Below are 23,274 nucleotides of genomic sequence, written 5' to 3' on the forward strand. Positions count from 1 at the left end.
AACACTGATATACCATGTCTGTGAAACTTCATAATATCAGAGAAAGAACTATGAAAACACAGTAGTCCAAATAGCTCTTAAGGTTTATATAAGGCTGAGGAAAGTATGTGTGTCTATCAGCTAACTTTATGTGCCCATCAGCTAACTACACAGACCTGGGAAATAAATTGGACATTAGCAAGAATCCTCACATGCATAGCACCCTGATTTGGGGCTGAGTCAGTTGCACTAGACCTGCTGTAAAACAAGTTTAAAAGCAAGCATAAATAGAATCAAATGGTCCCATATGGCATAGCTCCACACCCAATATGAAGTACAATGCTATTTGAAATATATGGAATTTAGGGATATAAATTCAAAATATATAGGACTCACCCATTAAAGATTACCAGGTAGTTAAGGACAATATGATATATAACTAGGAAAAATACATTCAGTGGGAAAAAATTTAAAATATGACATATGAAGAAGAATTAAAAGAACATTATATTAAAATTGCTGTCATTATGTCCCATAGACTTAAGATAGAGGAAAGCATAAAAATGATAAGGAGAGAAATGAAAGATATAAAAAATGAAAAAAAAATTTCTGAGATGGAATATCTGAAGAGCAAATACACTTGTAATATTATGTACAAATAAGAAATGGCAGCAGAGAAGATGAACTATTGAAGATAAAGCAATAGAAAAAATGCAAAATTAAGCAAATAGAAAAGCAACCATTCCTTTAAACTGATCTCTCTAAATCCTGACCCACAGAGCATGTGAGACAATAAAAGTTAAAGTCATTAAGTTTCAAAGTAGTTTCTTAGGCAACAATAGATAATTTTATGTAGCTGTTTACAAGAAATTCACATGAAATAGAAAGATACAAGGTAGATTAATAATAGAAGAAAAGGAAAAGGTAAACTATGAAAACATTAATCAAAAGGAAGTTGGAATGATATATTAATGGTGTATAGACTAAACACTTAATAACTGATGCAGGCATCAATTTGTCAAAGGAAGCATAACTATTTTAAATGTATAAATGCTAAATGACTTTTAAAATAAATGAAGCAACAATTGATAAAAAAGAAATAATAACTAAAAAATTATCTTTAGAGATTTTCATATTCACTCCTCAGTAACTAACTGAAGATGTAACCAGAAAATCAGTAACTATAGAAGATACTTCTAATACTATCAAATAAAATTAATCAAGTTGGAATTTATGGAAAACTCCACCCAACTGTAGAATGCATTCTTTTCAGGTACATACAGAAACTTAACCAAGACAGAACAATCAGGGTCATAAGTGAAGTCTCATAAATTTGCACTGGAATTATTATAAATTTTGATCACTGATGAAAACAAAATGTATGAGAAACATGAAAAATTTCCATATTTAGAAAGTAACTAACACTCCCCTAGATATCCCATGGGTTCAAGAAGAATTCAAAGATAGTATTAGAAACAGAACAGAATGAGATTGAAACACACAACACAAAATTTTTTTTTTCAGTACTGGGCCTTGAACTCAGGGCCTTCACCTTGAGCCACTCCACTGGCCCAACTTTTTGTGACAGGGTTTTTTGAGATAGGGTCTCAGGAATGATTTGCCTGGGCTAGCTTTGAACTGTGATCCTCCTCATCTCTGCCTCCTGATTAGCTAGGATTACAGGCATGAGCCACCTGTACCAGGCATAGCATACAAAATTTGTGTGATGTGGGAAGTACAGTGTCTAAATAGAGGAAATTCATAATACTAAATGCTTACATTGGAAAAGAATAAATGTCTAAGATAAATTAACTGGAATGCCATAGCAAACAAATTTGTAAAAGAAAAGCCTGATGTGGTTGCTCATGCCTGTAATGCCTAGCATGAAGAAGTCATGGGTTCAATCCCAGCACCACCAGAAAAAAAAAAAAAAAGCAAGAAGAGAATAAAAGAGCAAAGCAGAGCAAATCTGATAAAAAGCAAACAGAAAAAAAGAAAAGCAAAACTTAAAGACTATGAGAAACAGCAATGAAACCAAATGCTAGTTCTTTGAAATGCTCAATAAAATTGATGTTTGTCCATTCAGATTAGTGAAGAAAAAGAGTCAGAATTACTATTATCAGGAATGTCATCACTAAAGATTCCACAGATATGAAAATGATAAAGCTTGGCATGGTGGTGCACAGCTATTATCCCAGCTACTGGGGAGGAGGAGGCAGGATGACCACCAATTTGAGACAGGCTGGCATTATGTCTTAAAAATGAAATATGAACAAAAGATTGGGGGTATGCTTTAAGTGGTAGAGTGCTTGCCTAGCTATGTGCAAGGCCCTCACTTCAATTTCCAGGACCACCAAAAAAAAAAGGATAATGGAATAATTTGAAAAACATTATGACAATAACTTCAGCAACATCAGCCAAAATGGACAAATTCCTTGAAATACCCAAATTTATAGCAATAAAAAAAAAAGGATAGTGAAAAACAAACTCATTGGAAAAATAAGAATTTAAACATAACTAAACTCAAATTTTATGACTTTTTTTTGATTTTGAAACTATATGCCTTTAAAATAGGTAATGCAACTATATATGTGTACATGCAATTATATGTAAATATATATACACACACATACATACACATAATGACCCACTCTTCAGTGATCATCCGCAAACCTGGAATAACGCATCTTTTAAGTTATGATTCCATATTCCAAATGCATTTCTAATAGGCTCTGATTTATCATTACTTTGGGTTCTTACACTTGCACCATCAAGACACAATTCTTCAATGGCTCATAATTTTGTTGATGGGACAAAAACCATCTTATTAGATACATAACTGCTATATATTTTCATTTTTGGATTTAGGTACACTAAGCTCATTTTTACATAATCTATTTTCTTCTAATCTAATTTTTATATCATCTACTTCCTTCTAATTCTCTTTGCATACGTATTGCCTGGAGCCTTGTGTGCTAACAATCTTACCAAATAAATTTAATTTTAATTGTTTTTGAGGTACTGGTATTTGAATGAAAGGCCTTTTGCTTGCTAGACAGGCACTCTACCACTGGAGGTACAACCCCAGCCATTTCAAGTAAAGCTTATTACATAAAAGATGAATGAATACTGTTCCACATCCTTTTATCAGAATGGGAACGAGTTGGGTTCTTGTTACATAGTGTTGTGAGATAAATTCCTCCCTTTGTAATGATGTTGTTAATGAAAATCTAATATTTCCTATTTTTCCTTACATTTTCATATATTGTTCAATTATCTATTAATCTGTGTTATTTAGAGTGCTACTCTATGCATGGAAAAAAATTTTCTCTTTGATCAAACTTTGGTCACACTCCTCAAAGTCCTACTAGTTTTTATCTTTGGTCATGTTCTCCAAAAGCTATTTTTCCCAAGAATTCTTTCTAGGCAGCTTATCCAGAATCCTCCCATCATTGTCTCCATATCTGATGATCCTCAGTATCTGATCATCTTTACCTGCTACCATCCCCCAGGTATATCTGATCACCCTATCTTATCTTCATGAAGAATTGGTTTGGTGTATTTATCAATTACCCTCTCCTTTTAGTCATTGTCCTTCCATTGATTCACTTCTTGATTTGTGGCTATAAATTCACTTTCCTTTGTTGTATTCATAGTCAAGCCAAATTTCTCTCCTCTTCTGTGATTCCCATTACAGTAGTACCTTCAATAAAGTGTACCTAACCATAGGGAAATTCTTAAAGTGTCAAGAGTAATGTTTCTTTATCAATTTTGATACTGTGACTTGGATAAGATTGGATTCACCATGGATTTCTCACCTAAGCCTCCAAATGCAAACCTGTGAATCTTTTACCTTCCTTCACTGCTTATTGATTGATGGTAGATTCATTGCTGATTTCAACTCTGGAGCCAGGGCTGAGGATGATACTCTGTTGAGGAACAGCAAAAACATATTTAGATTATTGAGACCTTGAGTATATTTTACAACCTGGGTTAGAGTCCCAGGCAAATCTAGGCTTGATTTATAGTCACAGATTTCTCTATGTGAGAAGTTGGGTTAGAGTCTCAGGCTTTGTTGCTTGAAAAGTTCCTGCTGGGTTATAAATATGTTTTTCTGCCTCTTTCATTTCTGTGGAAATTTCCTCTCTCATTCTCTAAACTAGAAAATTACCAGGTTCTTTATGAGTTTCTCTCTTCTCTCTATTTGATCCTCTTTCTACTATCGCAACTTCGCACACAACACAACTGAAACTCATTTTCTTAAAACCCTGCTGAATTTATGCTCCACCAACTCTGTATACTTCCTTTTCTTTTGTCATAATTTTTCTGAGGATGAATACGAACTTCAATGACCTCCTTTCCAATAAAATAAAAAATTCCTCAAAACTGAATCCTCTAAGAGATCCCTACTTAGTCTCCTCTGCTACCCCTGCATCCAGGTAACTCTTTCAAAATTCCCTTCAGCTCCTCTAAGTTTTTTGACTTTTGTCCCTTCAATCCCCTCTTTCTTCCATCCCTCTCTTCTGTAAGAATCTTTTCCTTCCCACTATAGCCAATCCCTCAGTCACTTGAACTTTAGGACTTCTACTCCCATTATGGCTTCCAAGAGACTCATTACTTTGGGTTCTTACACTTGCACCATTAAGACACAATTCTTCAATGGCTCATAATTTTGTTGATTGAACAAAAACCTTTTTATTAGATACATGATTGCGATGTATTTTCATTTTTGGATTTAGATACACTAAGCTCATTTTTACATAATCTATTTTCTTCTAATCTAATTTTTATATCATCTATTTCCTTCTAATTCTCTTTGCATTCGTATTTTGAAAAAAAAGAAGGTTGCAGGGATTGATTTCAATCACCTTTTCCATACCCAAGATGTCACATTGGCTCATTGCATTCATAGCATTATACTAACTGACCTATTGACCTGGGGACTTGGATTTTTGTGGTCCTGAGACCATCAGAACTATAGCCATAAGGAAACATGAACTATTCTTGTCTTTGCAGAAATTGTTTCAACTGTGCTTTTCTAGTGTTTCTTTAACAGCTTTCACACATATGAGCTGGTAAATGCTTAGCTGAATATAGAAAGGAATTCCTTTGTAGAACCCTGAAACTTTTTTTTTCCACTCTCTCTTTTCAGTTGTATTCTACATGCAACTTTCTCCTCCCTGGCATCTGCCTGTGAATGCTATCCATCACAGAGTTCTCAACGATATCTCCTCAAATCAGGCTATCATGCTTTGAGTTCCATGTCCTTGAGCAACAGCTGAGAAAGTCTAGACAGTACACCACAGCAATCATCATATTTGTTTCACATTTATTAGAAATCATGGCCAAGTTCTATCTGTTTTTCAATATCTGATAACATTGTTGTAGACTTTTAGTCTAGCTTCTTATTTATGTAAGGAGAGGTAAATCTAAGTGCTTTTTCTCAGTTGTAGTCAGAACCTATAAGACTCCTTTTTTCTCAAAATTGTTTTTATTTTCTTGCTTCTTATATTACTCCAGAGATATAGACTTGTACCTTCTTTTCTTTTCATTACAAATGACTTAAAATATAAATGATTTGGTTATGTGTCTTAAAGACTTTTTAAATATTTTATTATCTTTAATGTTGAATCAGATATGTTTTGAAATTAACCATTTTTGTTCAAGTGCTCTGGAATTACTGGAGAAAGTTTAGCAAAAGGCTAAAAACTGGGGCATGACTTAAGTGGTAGAGTACCTGCCTACAAGTGTAAGACCCTGAGTTCAAACTCCAGTACTGCCATTGATCACTTATATTTAACTGTAGATTTAATTTTTAGACACATGTATGGAACATGGTGTAAGCATAGTGTATAAATGTTGTTCTGAAAATGTAAAATTATAAGCTAAAAATAGATAGACAATTAAAGGAGAAAGCAGAAAAAAACTAATTAAAACTAATTTATATCTGCCCTATGCAGAGAACAGGCATGAGTCAGAAACCATTATTTAAAATAAATATCAGAAGAAAATGAGGCTCATTGAATAACTAAAAGTGTTAGTAAAGGCAACTTCTAAACCAAAACTACAAAGATTCCTAAATACTAAAATAAGCAAAAGAAAAGAAAAAATACCTACAAAACTACCACACGGGGAAATATATTAAGCCACCCATCTATAGTATTTTGGGTTTTTTTGGTGGGATTGGGATTTGTACTCAAGGCTTCCTGCTTGTAAAGCAGGCTGTCTCCCACTTGAGCCACATCTCCAGTTTAGGAAACACATTAAATATTCATTAATTAATAAAGCATATCATACATTAAAAGTTGCCATATAGCTCATGAGAAATATCAATGAATTCAAATTGACCTTGTTACTATTTCAGAAAAATATTTTGTGCACACACACACAAATTACCATAATTCTAACTTCATAAATTGAACATGATGAGTCATAAAATAAAATTATTCATAAAGGCTAGTGATAAAGAATAAACAACGTATATTAATCATGTAAAATGAAAAAGAAACATGATTTTCAAACCTGAGTTAAACTGTAGATGAATATAGGCAATAAAAACATATACACAATTAGGACTATATAATGCCAAAACCCACAATTCTCAACAAAATATAGTCAAATATCACAATGAACAGCTTTTTAAATCAGAAAAAAAAGATATAAAAAGCAAAACTCCTAACAATAAGAGCCTTTAACATTCACAGCTTAAGACAAGTTTAGAGGCTAACAATTGTCAAATATCATAGCATCCAAAAATATAAATGTAAGAATTCTTAGAAAAATATACACAAGTTTATGAATCTGTAAATACAGCAAAAGATATTAATATTCTTCTCTCAGAATTTGACAGTTTAAATAGTTTTTTAAAATTAGCAAAAGAACAGAAAACCCCAATGCTATTTCTGTTTTAAATTTGTTGCATGTTTTGGTCAAAAATGTATATATAATATATAGTGACTTAAAAAGATTATTTCCTGTCTGGTTATAAATAAAGATAACTCAAAATAATCCAACAAAAGAAGAGAGAAGCATGCTCTATGAGGTATTGGTGACACATAGCAATATAGTAGAAATGGGATGAAGGGAGGTGGAGATTTTCAAAAGCAAATAATTCCTGGATAGAACTACTGGGAAACCATTGAAGGTATCTGAACTTAGACTTTAAATCTACAGACAATGCAAAAAATTAGTCACTGAGGTAAAAAGAAAGTACATTTATATAATACACTAATAATACTGATTACCAGGGAAAAACACCCACCGTTCTTGGAAGCTTGTGTCAAAGTACAATTGTGGTTTAACATTGTAAGCAGGTAAACATATTTTTACACTATAAATGTTCACAAACCATGCTACTACCTGAAAACAGCAGTCATGAAAAACCAAGGATATTTCTTGAGCCGTACACATGTTCAATGTTTCCTTTGTTAAAACTTATTTCCTTGGACTTGGAATGATATTAAAAAGGGAAATTATTTTTAAGGTTATGGGTTAAGTTTTATGGATGAGGTTCATGTGGAAAAATGTAACTCACAATATCATGGTTTTAATGAATTATCTCCTCAGGACAATATGTTATCTTTTCATACCTAAATGTCACCAGACGGTCTCCTGCTAATAAAATAAGTGTACAATATACTTTATCATTTGCATATTCAACGGTTTTGTTTAGCAGTTTTATTGCAGTTGTTCTAAAAACTTCTGTAATAATCATAAAAAGTTAAAAGTATATGACCCAACACAGTTACTTGTACATAGAGTCATGAAAGTAAGGTATAAGTAATAACCTCCTATCCCAAATATATACAAGGTGACACTTCTGTTTCCACTAGATTTCACTAGATTCGAGCTTGGGTTTGGAATCACATTCTCCTTGGAAGATTCTGGTGATGAATGTTCATGTATATAAAAATACTATAGCTACACTGCAAAGATACATGCATTTAAAATAATTTTGATATGATATGATATTTGTTCATAAAAAATACATATGAGTTTCACTCTATACTTTCTTTCACAGAGAGTACCATATATGAATATTTGGGCCAACATATTTACATATACAATATTTGTTATTTTTATACATAAATTCAAAATTATAAATATTTTATTTTATATTCCTATATACTTACATATACTCATGATTATGCATATGTAAATAGAACTGTATTTATCCACAATGAAACAAGAAAATCAGTGAAACAGTATCATTCTTTCTTTTCATTTAATACTGGTCCACCTGAATTCTACTACGTTTGCAAATTACCACCAAAGAAGAGGGAAGACGTCAGTAGATTCCTTTCTCTCCTATTTCTACAAATTTTGCTATTTTCCTTTGTTCTATTCAACCTTCTTTGTTTCATCTTTACAACCTTTTTTGGCATGACATAACCTCTCCTTTTGACCACCTTTTGAACAAAACTCCAAATGATATGTCTAGCTAGGACTTCTTCCTGAATCCTAGTTTTTGAATCATCACTACTAGTTCCATGTAGATTTCTCACTGAATACTCAAAACACAGTATATCTAAAACTGCATGATGATTTTCTCCTCCCAGCCTTTTCTCCTTCCACACTCTCATTTTCAGTAGGCTTGCTTTTCTAATCTCAGAGTCAGATTATGCACCCCCACAATACTTGACTGCTCGGTGTTCTCTCACAATCAGAAACATGCCGCCAGCCTTCTCTCTCCTCCTCAATCTCCCAGGTGCCACGTCTTCCATCAAGCTGTCACTTCCATAATCAAAGTTCAGGTGAGTGGCACCAGCAATAGATACAGATATTACAACCTACCTGTTCACTTTTTATCATTTTGTTTCTAAAAATATCAACCTGTAAATCAGAGAAAGGAAGCTAGTTTTAGAAGCTCCACCCTTAAACCTGAAATGGAAAGGGGCAGCTGTGAAGAGTTCAGGATGTACACATCGCCTTGGGGCTTTTAGGGATACCTGATTAGTGACATCAGTGGGGAAAACATAATAATCAGCCTCCCCTGCCTGTAAATGATCTCAGGTCACAATAGTAAACTAACTGGCTACATTGCATGTTAGCCAGAAGCTCAGCCAGCCCTGCACACGGCACGAGGAGGAGGGTCTTTCAGGTTGGGGCTTCTCCTGCCGCCGAGACCTCAAGATATGATCAGTGAAAACTGTATAGAAGCTAGACCCAGCTGTTGGCACGAAGTGGTGTAGAGAACCTAATGTCCGTTCCAAAATAGTTTACTTATTCATTAAATTCTGTAATTCGCTGCACTTTTCTTTGTCTTTTGCATTTTAGAAGAACATGACACTCTGAGGAAAGTGAGGAATATTTGCTCAGGTAGGGAGGCAGAGGACCTTAAAATCTTTTTTGGATTCAACCTTCAAAGATTTGAAGCATCAAATCTTCATACTGTGTCCTGTCCTACTAATACTTCCCCTGAGGCGAAATGACCAAAACATGTTCTGTTTTGCAAGAGTGAAAATTGTTTTACATAAAATAAGAAGGAGGGGAAGAGAAGGTGGGAGAATAGGAAGGGAAAGAGGACTAGCAGGAGGGGAGAAAGAAGGAAGAAAGGACTCTAGGAAATAAATTTTTTAAAAGAGCTGGGACCGGTTTTGGGATGGGTGGACAGTTTTGAGAGCACTTTCTTCCTGTGTGTGCTGCGGCTATGCTAATCAGCAGAACTCTGGGGAGGAGCTGCAGGAGGAACAGGAAGGTGCTGTGACAAGCATCACTCTTCTTGACTGTATTTAAGGCTGAGGCTTGGCCTCCTCTGTTTGAGAATGCGGAAGTTTATGGTAAAGTGATTTCACCCAACGACTAATTGAAAGTCTCCACCACAGTGAGACCAGAATTGCGGAGGCAGAACTTATTTGTGACAATACGAGGAGGAAGATATATGAAGCCTTAGGTGCTTCAATTAGTGTTTCAAGGTAACAACTCAGGGGATGGATGTACGCTGCCAACACCAGAGGCTTCCCTCTAATTATTATTTTTTTTCTTTTTGTGATAGAATTGAGGTTTGAACTGAGTCTTCCAGCTTGCAAAGCAGACACTCCACCATTTGAATGGCTCCACTCCATTTTCCTCAGGCTAATTTTGGAGATGGGGTTTTAGGATCTCAGAATCTCATGTCAGGAACTATTTCTCCGGTGCTCCTGATCTGCCATCCTCCTGATTTTAGCCTCCCAAGTAGCTAGGATTATCTGCGTGAGCCACCTTGCCCAGACTTTCCCCCTAATTTTTAATTATGTTAAAAATACTTTCTTCCAGACCCTTTCTGTATATAATTCTATTTCTTCTGTAAATGCAAAGCAAGTAATCGCAAAGATGCTGGCTAAACTAACTTTATCCCTTTGAAGTTTTTCAAGGCTGACCATCTGTTCTGGAGTAGTAGTGAGTCGTATTAAGCCCGATTTCCGCAATAGGCTACATCTCTTTTCCATCAACTTAGCTTTTAAACTCCTGTAATTCTACGTTGTGCACCAGTGGAATGATTACCTTCAGCCAGCTCAGATAAAATAAACAAGGTATTAAAAATACTTAAGGATGGACAGGTGGGGGACAAAAAGGATCCAGCCCAACCGAAAAGTAACTATTCTTGTAGAATGAAGTCTGATGACCTGCCATCTACAAGTCTATTAAATGCAGAGTATCCAGGCAAGTAGGACAATCTTTGGGTTTTTTTTCTTTCTTTCTTTTCTTGTTTCCTTCCTTTCTATTTTTTTTTTTTTTTAGAAACAATCATACAGTTTTAGGAACTCTACAAATGCTGTGTCCTGAGTCATTAAGCTTTGTCCCAGAGTTGACATCACCTACCCCAAACATTTCACAGCCAGAAGATTTTCAAATACCCAAGTTGAATGATAGGAAAAGGTAATTTGCCAGAACTTTAATTTGTATGAATACTTCAGCTGTAAGGTTGCCTGCCAACATCATCATCTCTGTGCCTGAAGGTATCTTTTGGGAAAGTGAACTAAGTCTCCATGAAGCTCTGTTGGACCCAACTTTGGAACTAAGCATTTTGTAGTATCTGGCCTGTATTAGAGGTGATATCAAGTAAGATGTAAAGGAAAACCAATCCCTGTACTAGTTCTAGAATCTCTTGTTTAGAGAAATTTAGGGATTACACTGTGAGTACATAGAGCCAAGGAGGATGTTTTGGGGTGCAACACAGTTACTTCTCAAAGCTCACCCTTATATTGTTTTGCATGTAGACACATTTTCCTGCACAATTCTCCCTTAGGCCGACCACAATGTGCACACCAGATTTATTTTTTTATTTTTTATTTTTTTCCTTTTTCTTTTATTATTCATATGTGCATACAAGGCTTGGGTCATTTCTCCCCCCTGCCCCCACCCCCTCCCTTACCACCCACTCCGCCCCCTCCCTCTCCCAGCAGAAACTATTTTGCCCTTATTTCTAATTTTGTTGTAGAGAGAGTATAAGCAATAACAGGAAGGGACAAGGGTTTTTGCTGGTTGAGATAAGGATAGCTATACAGGGAGTTGACTCACATTGATTTCCTGTGCGTGGGTGTTACCTTCTAGGTTAATTCTTTTTGATCTAACCTTTTCTCTAGTACCTGTTCCCCTTTTCCTATTTGCCTCAGTTGCTTTTAAGGTATCTGCTTTAGTTTCTCCGTGTTAAGGGCAACAAATGCTAGCTAGTTTTTTAGGTGTCTTACCTATCCTCACCCCTCCCTTGTGTGCTCTGGCTTTTGTCATGTGCTCATAGTCTAATCCCATTGTTGTGTTTGCCCTTGATCTAATGTCCACATATGAGGGAGAGCATATGATTTTTGGTCTTTTGGGCCAGGCTAACCTCACTCAGAATGATGTTCTCCAAATCCATCCATTTACCAGTTTAGAAAATCATTGTTCTCCACATTTGCTTCAGAATGTAATTGATCCATATAGATTTGCTCTCTCCTATTACCAATTCTCTTATCTCAAAAATTATGTCTTAAATCTTCCAAATTGTTACTTTCTTCTGAAGATTTCTCCAAACAACATTCCGAAGTTGTTTTTCACATTTTTTTGCATTTTCTTATCATTCATTCTCCTACATTTTTCTTAGTTTCCTTAATATTTTCTCCTTCTTAGTTTTAGAATCTACACGTCTGATGTTCTTTTGTATTCTGAGCTTCTTAAATATATAGTACATGGTAAAAAATGCTTTTATCTTGTCACTTCATTATCTAGTATTGTATTTTAAAAAGATAATAGAAAAACCAGGTATGGTGGCTGATGCTTGTAATCCTAACTTTTTGGGAGGAGAAGATAAGGAGGATTGTACTTTGAGGACAGTCAAGGCAAAAAGTTTACAAGAACTCATCTCAAGCAATAAAATCAGGCCATGGTGGCATGCACCTGTCATCCCAGCTACTCAGGAAGCAAAACAGTAGGATGGAAGTCCAGAAGAACCTGGGCATAAATGCAAGAAGTTATTTGAAAAATAACAAAAGCACAAGTGGAATGCAGGGTGGTTCAAGTGGTAAAGTGCCTACCTGGCAAGCACAAGACCCAGAGTTCAAATTTCAGTACTGCCAAAAAAAAGGATATCCAAAATCTGCAATCCTGCTTTCAGTATATATGTGCATGCTTTTATATGTTGAAGAAATCTTGGACTTAGAGCTGCAGGAAAATTGCCAGCCCACAAATACTTCTTTTTCTTTTGTACAGCACAGCAAACTTTTATTACTATTATTTATTTGTTCGTTTTTGAGACAATATCTCCCTATGCAGCCCAGTGTTGTCTCCAACTCCAATTCTCCTGCATCAGCCTCCTGAGGGCTGAGATTGCAGAAGTATATCACCAAGGCCACCTTAACATGGCATTTTTGAAACATTAAGAACTTCTCTGCGTGACCCAAGTCTACTATGTAATCTTTCAGTTCTTTAACTGCAAAAATGCAAATGAACACATCACCTTAACTTCGTCTATTAACAGAGCACCATGGACTCTTTCTTATTTGTTTATAATTCACTGAAGTGAGAAATAAAGATAGTGCCACTTATTAGTTTTAGTATGTAATTGATGGAAAATTTTTTATAACTATTATAAATCAAAATCTTTTAGGATATTTAAGAAAAATTAATATTGACAATGTGGATATTTAAACCACTAGCAAAATTGGGTGGTTAGTTTGTGCTAGGGGAACCTCAGACATGTAATATCGCCTTCCTGAAGCAAATCCAGACATGATACGAAGTTTTAAAAGGTACACAAACTGGGGATAGATAGTCTTTGGATCTATTGAGACATCTACTTCTGTTCACTACCTCATGGGTACAAACATATGTACAAAAATATTCTTTCTGTCACTGGAACATTATGAATATCTATTATTGACTTCAAGTCATTGTTCATGGAAGCAGGTAAAGTATTAGTTTTATAAACTGCATTACCTTTTTTCCTTGGGAAGATACAGTGTGGGAATTTGTATGCCATTTTCCATCAGCTCAAGAAAAATACTCATCTATTAAAGAATTGATGCTTATATGAAGTGACAAATGAATTTTTCCACTGTAGAGTTGTTTGTTTAGAATGCATCTGCTTCTCCATGTTATCACAATGTCTTCCTATTTCTGGAATGTTATTTGATTATTTGCAACAAACTACCAAATATTAATGAGCCAGTTCTCTCCCTCCAGTACTTCAGGGTAAAAATCCACACTTGCCCCCCCCCACTCCCCAAAAAAGAACTATTCTGTGATCCTATAAAGGGTTTGAGGAAAAAAAGGGAGAGAGAGGGAAAATAAATTCTTACCCATACAAACAAATGTGGTTGCATTAATCTATCCCAGGGAATTAATTTGTAACTATACTTTATTCAGTAGTCTATGTTAAAATTCATAGTTAGAATGCAAAAGTAAAATCCGCCTCTGAAATTACATTTAACCTCACATCAAGGAAAATACAAAAATGCATTATTAAAGTCAAGTGTTCATCTGTCTGACATGTGCCACTATGTGCATCTGACTTGCTTGGCTTGCTTTTTTTAATGCTTGGCCAATTTGTTTTTCTACTTTGCTTTGTGGAAGGCTGAGCATGCCCTCAGGGCAGTATTCAATACTTTCTGATGAATAGAAAGAATGTTGCTGACATAGCAGAAACTTCAGAAAGGTTTTTACAAAACATGACTATCACTATATTTTGTATAAAAGTCTCAGATATTGATAGGAGCAAAGGTAATTGGTTTTCCATTTTAGATGTTTTCACAGTTCTGAGTTGTATAGTCCTTTTCTAGTGATGAGTGGTAGTGAAGTGAAAAATTAAGAAACCTAGACTATTCCACACAGATTCATAGCAATGTCTAACAACATTTATTTTCTGGTTCTCTTTAAGCTTTTCCATAGATAGAAGCATGATGGGATGAAGGTTTCCATGTCACCGACTATACATATAGTAAAATGTGAGGTTAGGATTGGAAAGACAAAGCAAACTTTTCAATATTGAAGCTAACTAAGAAAACAAATATTATACCTTATTTACCAAATTTCCTTTTAGGATATCATTTTCTTATAAATTTCTAGTTTTTATCAGCAAGTTGAAAAGGGGTCTGGCTAGAATAGAACCCACACTAGCAAACACTGAAAAATGTTAGCATGAGTGCATTTGTATACAAGAGTGAAGGATCATTATAACAGTGACTGTTGTTTTGAGTTGTGGTGGGGTAGGGGAGAAAGGAAGAATACAGATGACAATAACAAGTAACTATTTCAAAGAGATGCAAAATGTACTTTGTTAAACCTGGTACAAAACTAATAAGGTAGTTAAGAATATATTTATATTTTCTATTTTCTGGTTCTGTAACAAAACACCTAAGAAAAGAGATTTTTGTTTATTACATTTTTTTGGAGGCTTAACATTTAAAATCAAACAGTCCTACTTGTTTGGCTCCTGATGAGAAAGACAGGTACTCAGGTAAGAGTAATCATGTGGCAGAAGAGGACAAACAGACAGATTCCAGGGATCAGCTTTGTTCTGTAATAGCTCACTCTCAAGAGAACTAACTCACTGCACAAAACCAGCAGTATCCATCTGAGTCTCATGAATCCAGTAATCTAAACACCCTTGTTAGGCCCTATCTCTTAACGTGTCTACCACTTCTATACAAGAGCTTTTTTATGATTTTATTAGCATATAATAGTTATACAGAGGGATACATTGTGATATTTACATATGTGCTTAAGATATATCTTAATTGGATTCACCCCTTCCTTCCATTGTTATTCCTCTCTCCCCACTGTCAGCCTTCTTAGAAAAATTTAAACAGGCTTTATCTTCTGTTTTCACATATGGATACAAAAACACATTCACCATATACAACCTCATTCCCCTTTCCTTGAACCCATCCACCTCCAACTGGTACCCATCCCAGAAAAGATTTGTTTTTCCCTCCTGTTCTTCATTTTTTAAATAAGTGTATATTGATAGTCCAAGGGGATTTTGCCTTGATACTTCAGGTCTACATGTATTGTGCATTGTAGTTTTAATCAGCCATAAAGAAGAATGAAATTATGCCACTTGCTAAATAGATGGAACTGAAGAACTGTGAATTGTTGAATATTATGGAAGCCTGGAAACAGAGAATGAGTAAGTAACGGAGGGAAGGGGGTTAATTTGATTAAGCACGTAATGAGTTTTTACTAGGCACCAAACATCTGGGCTAAGCACAATGACTACAAGTTCACAGCCAGCTACTAAAACAAAAATTCAACTGCAGAGAAAATGCACCAAACACACATGGTGTGGTTACCAGTAGCTATGCTCGCCTGTGTTCTGAATATCCTGCAACACTAAAATTATGGCTAGAGTACAAATTAATGTACTACAAATATCCTGACCACACAAACAGCCTCATTTCAAACATCTGCTCAGTAAAAACTTTATTAAAAAGTAGCATAATGAGAAAACACCTTGGACCTTTAGAAGGGAGGTTTTATTATCTCATAACTAGTTCCTATAAATTATTTTTATTTTTCAGGGGCAAAATAATGTAAGTTATTGGGGGAAAACACTTATTCTTTTTCTCAAAAACAACCCAAAGATTTCTACCAAATGATTTTAGAGATGAATTAAAACCAAGAATGGAGAGAGCATGGACAAAAAAATGACTGCAGTTATTCCTTTACTTAGTTTGATGATACAAGTGAAAACATGAGGATTTGGTGTGTTCATTTTGAAGCCAGGAGTGAGGTAAAATTTGAAGGTAAGGGTGAAATTTGTATCAAGTACGGAAAAGCTCTGGTCCTCACTGTGTCATTGGATTTTCTACAATCAAGAAATATGTTAATATTAGAATATTAGATTAGAATAGAATAAGAATATATCATTTTATTGTTTGCAGCCACATAAAGCAGTAAAGCATTCACAAGTTGCTAACAATGGTTATATATTTAGCTTGGAGTTTGCAAGAATAACTGCCGACAAATTTTGTTTCAGCCAGAAAGAGTTTAGTTGATACCTTGAAGGTCACTTCTATATCAAAAAATGTGAGAAATTATTTTTTCTATATTTTCAAAATGGTTCTTGGATGAACACATACTATGTGCATCAAGAAATACCTCAACATATTTTCTTGTACTTAAGGTCTACAAAAGTTCTTATGTGTTCACTATTATTAAATATATATAAAATATTAACTATGTAAATATGTAGAGAAGAAAATGAAGTACTACACTGACATATTAACACTAATAGATAGCTTTTGCTTTATTCTGTATTCCTAGTTTTAAAAAGATATGAACACAGGGCCAGGCATGGTGGCTCACTTCTGTAAACCCAGCTTCTTTGGGAGGAAGAGATAGGTGGATCAGGTTTGAGTCTAGATGGAGCAAAAATTTAGCAAGAGCTTATCACAAAACAAGCAGGGCATGATTACTCACACCTGTAATCCCACCTACTTGAGAGGTGAATGTAGGTAGATTTTATTCTGAGGCCAGCCCAGGCAAAAGCAGGAGACCCTAACTATAAAACAAACTGAAGCAAAAAAGGGCTAGAGCGTGGCTTAAAAAATAAGATGCTTGCCTGAGTAAGGTCCTGAATTCAAACTCCAGCACCACAAAAAATGTGTACTTGAATGTAGGAAAATATACTAGGAAAAAACACTTAAACTCTGATATATTATATTACCAACATTATGCAAAAATGTATAGTGAACAAAAATACTAGAATGGGTTATTTCTAAAGCTAAAAATAACTGTTTTGAACTTAACAGTATTTTAATTCTTTACTTTTTCATATTTTGTAAAATTTCTACTCACCTTAATTTTATGGAAGATACAATTTTTCATTTATAATAAAGATTCCTACAAGTATATTCCAAGAAATAAATAGAAAACTCAGGTCAGAAAGTTGTATATCTTAGAGCATGAATAAAAAATAATTTCAGGTTGACTAGAGCTGGTATTTCAGAATAGGAAGAAAAATGTCACTAGCCATCCTATCACCTGCTTCTAGTGAAATTGAAATAGTGATTCCACAGTTAATTGGTCAAATGAGAAAACATAAGCATCTTTGGCCTAGAGATATTTGTAGCAGTGACCTAATGCACATTTTAAAAATGTTTTTACTCATTATTCCTTTTATTCAAGTTATCAGAAATCTTAAGAACTTCCAGCTCATGAACTTATGTATTTATATATTTTCAATTTCCAGGCTCAGCCTTAGGATTAAGCCAAGCCACACTAAAATCTTTTTGTTAGTCTTGATTCATTTTGCTTATCCTCAGATACAATCAAGACTTCATCTTTCCCCCAAGGTACTGTTTTCTTAAGTAGATGATCAAGTGTTTTTCAATAAATAAATACATTTTTAAAAAGACATATTAGCTTAGATTTATGACAAGTTCCTTAAACATAATTTTTATATCAACCTTTCAGTCCTTCCTCTTTCATTTCCCCATGGTATGAATTATTTTATTGATTGGAAGCTATGGTCTGAGTACATAATGAAAATATGCAACGAAAAACTCATTTTAGAAAGAAATTTAGTGTTTTCGACAGTGAAAAAACAATTTTCCTATGTTCGTCTTGTAATCTATTTTGCATTATTTCCCATGTGTTACTAAAACCTTTCTGATTCATCATATTATGTAGATAATCAATTAAAATCAAAGAATTACATGAAATTCATTTTTTCAGGAGCAATATCTAGTGGTGTCGTAATAAAATGATTATATTCCTATATTCAGTAGCTAAAGATATCTGTAAAGAATTAAGCAGTTTTGCAAATACTGGATAAAGTGTTGAGAAATTCATAGGATAATATTAATATAAGCTGTCAAAATCACTCAACATCCTGTGGGCTTTCTAGTGTTTTATCTCTTCATCTTCCTAGAATTCCAATAGCTGATATTATAATATATACAATGCTAAGAAAAAGTGAGGTAGTAAACACTAGCAAGCTTTCCCAGGGTCTCCTGCCTGTTCAGATTTAAGCTAGAGATTTTCCTTAGTCTAAAGACTGTGTTTGTAGACATGATGGTATGTTCCCTCTCTTTTAATAGTGAGAATAATTTATCATCAGTATGTGTGTTATATCCATATGTAGTTATATATGGATATAAAATCCGCCAAATGTTTCCGTTATATTCAATGTGTTTCCAGAACGTAGATACAATCTTCAGTTGTGATAGGATATTTTATATCACCAGTCCTGAAGTCTTATGAATTTGGTAATGTAAGAATAAAAAAAAAGCTGTAATAGAGGAAGTGTCCAAGGAGTTGGAGTAGAAAGCAGGATTTGCTATACTTTTATTTTTTTAATTGCATAAAAGTGCAAGTATTATAAAAAATAAAAGAAGTAAATATCTTCTTCCACTCTTCTACAGATAATAATTCCTCCCTTAAGTTAATTTTTCTGGACCTTTTTTCTGCTTACACATATGTTTAAATATAATATATATAGACTATCCATTAATATATATTGTATATTATATACATATATAACATATATGTATATTTAAATCATGCCATATTTTCTCTTTTAATATATTCTGGATATCTTTCCATGTCAGTACCAATAGCTATACTTCATTATTTTAAATTGAGTAATGGTTAAGATAAAATATGTATTTCTTTAACCCTCTCTTTATAAATGTACAGTTAATTTGGTTCTAGATATTCTTTGCTACAAAAGTGCTATAATGAAAACTTCCTTTATTCTTATAATATGTCCCTGGGTGATGAATTCAACATTATATTATGTAGCTCAATGCTTCTTGTCAGTGTCTGAAATAGATCTCCTTACAATGAAGTTTAAAAAATCTGATTATTGTTGTTCATCTCTTGGTTGTATAAGCTTCCATAGTTTTGCAATAATTCTGAAAGTTTCCAGAATTATCAAAAGGGATACTACCCAATTAAAATAGCAACAGCAAAGTGTTTGTATATGGTGCCACTTATTAATTGGAAAGTAATCTCAGAAAGTGTGAATACTTCAATCTGCATTGAATTTGACTTTCAAAGGGATCATTAACTAGTTCTCATTATATTTCGATTAAATAAGTCCATTTTCTCAAAATAAAAGTAACAATAAAACAAAGCTATAATGAAACATTATTTGACACTTTATCTCACCCTATAAGCAAATTCAACACACATCCTCATAAATAGAATAGGATAGAGCTGCATGAAAACCTGTGGGCAGCATATCTATGAGTATCTTCCTGGTTATTAGCTTTACTGATAACTATGTATTAAAAGACTTTTCCTGTGTTTAATGTAGCTTCAAAAATAATGGACTAAGTTGAAATATCCAAGCATGAAACATTATTTAAAAATAATTGGTTTGTATTTTACAATAATGTGGAATTTTCATTTCTGAAATTATAATTTTTAAAAAACTGGTCTCCCCCTCATGCTTCATTGGCTGCTTTAATAATCATTGTTTTATTATTTTTATTTTTTATTAAGGTATATTTATTATACAGGTAAAGGTTCATCATGACAATTCTAATTAGGGTTATATTATACATTGGTTAGATCACCCCCATCATCTCTCCCCCTCCTCCACCTTAATTAAAGCAATTGAAAGAGGTTTCTGTATTCTATTTCATACATGAAGTCCATCAACCATGCACCCTCACCTAATCTCCTTCATTCACCCTTCCATTCATGTCTTCCCCCATACACTGTACCTGTTTTGCAGTCCTGTATTCATTATTAATATTTAAGTTGATGTTCAAATGGGTTCCTCAGTGTATCCCTGCTGTGCGTATACTTTACTTTGGCCCATTGAAACCCTTTCAAATAATAAATTTTAAGTTAGATGAAATCTTAAAGGGTACTTTTATATTTTTTACCTACGCAACAGAGTAGAAAAATTTATTCAAAAATATGCATGGTTTAAATTCATGTAATAAAAAGTTTTAACACTGAATATGTGTAATTACATACATATTTTAATGCTTTCTTAATTCTGCGTAGGAATTGTGGCCAATTAAAATGTTACTGTAAATGAGAAATTGTCTATTTTCATTATTAATCAAATTTCAGAATTTGTTTGAATACACATAACACTGAAACTCTGGTAAGCATAATTTAATATTTCATGATTCATAAAGAATTCACAATATATCTATGCCTGGGGCTATCATTATAACTTTGATTATTGCTTTCCAGAAATTTGAATAATTCTAACATTCACTTCACTTTGCTAAACTCTTCATTTAAATAACAGTACTGGATTATAATCAGCCTTTCAAAATATCTCTTAGAAAAACATTGCATGTATAGTAATTATTCATCATCCATATAAAATATTACACATAGTAATAGCTTCTAATCGACATAATATTAGGCTTTATACATTCTCCAATGAACTAAGATATTTAATGTTTTCAGCCTTCACAAGTGTTTCTAGTCAATAAAGTATCAAACACATGCTGTTAAAACTGTCCCATCAAGTGCTGGCTCTAACTGACCATGTCACTTCCAAGGCCCAAAACACTCCATGGTTCCATCTGCAGATAGCACAAATGTAAAAACTTTTGCTTCTCATTAAAAGCTCTGTCACCAAACTTGCCCTGGTACTTACGAGCAACCTATACCCAACACCATGCAGCATACCTGCTGAAATATTCCAAACTTTGTCTCAGCAGCCTGTGTAATGCTCCTCCCATGAAGCATTGCCTGATTTGTCCGTCTTATAGGTGGAAGGGATCAGTATTTTAGAGAGGCAAGTGTGTAAGTGCATATCACTTATAATTTGTCCATCATATCACTTTTGACAATTTCTTGCCTTTATTTTTTTAGACATGTATCTCCTGATAAATTATGGACTCATGGAAGGCAAGGCATTAGGATAATGCATACTCAGAGATATTTCCCAGTATTTTCCAACACCTACTTAATAAATTTACCATTTTGAAACACAGACAAAAGTATTTCTCTAATAAAAATTTGTGAAACCTATAGTAGAACTTCAAGGAATATGTTTGTAGTTACATGACACTATTTTGCCATTCTGTCTGCTATGTTGTATCCAAAAATGTGTGCAAGATTTTGATCCTGGTGCTGGAGATTCCAGAAGTTAAGAGTAAAATCATCCTTTTAAAGCTAAAACTTTGAGTAAAGAAAAGTCCATATTATAACTGACAAGGCCATTCACTATATATCCTCATTTATCTACATGTTCACTCCACTTGTGAACTTTTCATTGTTTTATCAATCTGGATTCCTAAGCACTGTATCTTTCTATGGTTGTCTGAAGTATTTAATTTTGTGAGGTCACATAGTTGCCATTTACAAAAGACCTGAAAAGATAGCTTAAAACAAGATTGTATTTTTTAATGGATGATGGTATAAACATTAGAATCAGATGATTTCTGATATTGCGCATAAACAGGTTTTAGTATAGGCTGGGCTATACGTTAATAAAGAAAATACAGATCAAAACAACTCTGAGATACCATTTCATGCCAGTCAGAATGGCTATCATTAAGAAAATAAACAACAGATGCTAGCAAGATTTGGGAGAAAAGGAATTCTCATACACTTCTGGTGGGAATATAAATTAGTGCAGACACTAAGGACATCAGTATGGAGGTTCCTCAGAAAAGTAAAAACGGAACTACCATATGGCCTACCTACACATAGCCAAAGAAATGTAAGCCAGCATATAAGAGAAATATCTACACACCCATATTTATAGTAGTACTAATGATAGAAAAGGTATGGAATCAGCATAGGTGCCCATCAATACATGAATGAATAAATAAAATTTAATTATGTATATCTAGAGGCATATATGTATCTAAATACACACACACACACACAATGAAGTATTATTCATCCATAAAGAAGAATAAAATTATGTCATTGGCAGAAAAATGGATGAAACTGGAGATCATCATGTTAACTAAAATAAGCCAGACTTAGTAAGACAAATATTGCATGTTTTTTTCTCACATGCGTATCGTAGACCTAAAAAAAAAGACATGAAAAGGGGGACTGTTTATGGTGGTGATCAGTAAAAAGGAGGATGGTAAAATGAGAAGGTGGTGGGGAGATGAACACGATAAAAGTTCATTATATGCATTTTATATTCATGCATGAAAATGGAATAATAAGATTAATTAAAAATTGTAAAAACTGGGGGAGGAGAGGCAAAGAATGAGTAATAAAAGAGATGAATTCCATCAAAGCATACGATATGCATGTATGTAAATATCACATTGAAAACCTTTTGTATTATTAATATATGCTATAAAAAGACAGTTAAAAAGAACTTAATATGCTATAATTCATTTAATCTTTGCAGAAAATTTGCTCTAAGAGCCATTTTATACCTGTAGAATCAAGTTTATTGAGATTAAATGATTTCTTAATGGTATACAAATGAAAACTGATGGAAGTAAAAAGCTAGGCACATGAACACAGAGCCCACATTCTTCATCACAGTAAAATCTTCTTCTTTAAGCCTGGGATGAAATTACTAACAAATTATTTCCTAAATACACAGTCATAGGGAAATTTCTTGAAGTGAAATCCTGACAATGGTTAGAACTAGAAGTATTTGAGATGTGAGCATGCCTTTGGAAAAGAAATGGTGGAAGAAAAATTAGAAAATTAAAGTGATTAGTTATTGAAGATTTTATATATGTGTGGATTACTATGTCTCTTTAATAAGCTTGTAAATGCATTTTAATCAGTTGTACAAAAAAAATCAAAGTTCTGAGAGCATTTTGGTGTTTTTTTCATTTATAAAGAATTTTAAAAGCATGATCTGCAGGGGGCGCTGTTTCTCATGCTCCCTCCCTTGCTGGAGCGAGGTTTTCTCTCTCGCTTCTTGGTTATTACTGA

At 33.8% G+C, this 23,274-nt stretch overlaps 1 protein-coding gene across 6 annotated transcripts in view; it reads right to left on the reverse strand.

Moving 5' to 3' along the window:
- Positions 1-23,274, reverse strand: part of Mgat4c (MGAT4 family member C) — a 799,502-nt gene that overhangs the window by 15,163 nt on the left and 761,065 nt on the right. For 4 of the 6 annotated variants that reach the window (XM_074084073.1, XM_074084069.1, XM_074084070.1 and 1 more), the window contains one exon: positions 3,798-3,908. The gene's annotated coding sequence lies outside the window, so the exon portion shown is untranslated. The remainder of the gene's footprint in view (positions 1-3,797; positions 3,909-23,274) is intronic. The other 2 variants (XM_074084072.1, XM_074084075.1) reach the window with 1 other exon arrangement.

The sequence above is a fragment of the Castor canadensis genome, chromosome 8 (genome assembly GCF_047511655.1).
Source record: "Castor canadensis chromosome 8, mCasCan1.hap1v2, whole genome shotgun sequence".
Classification (NCBI taxonomy): domain Eukaryota; kingdom Metazoa; phylum Chordata; class Mammalia; order Rodentia; family Castoridae; genus Castor; species Castor canadensis.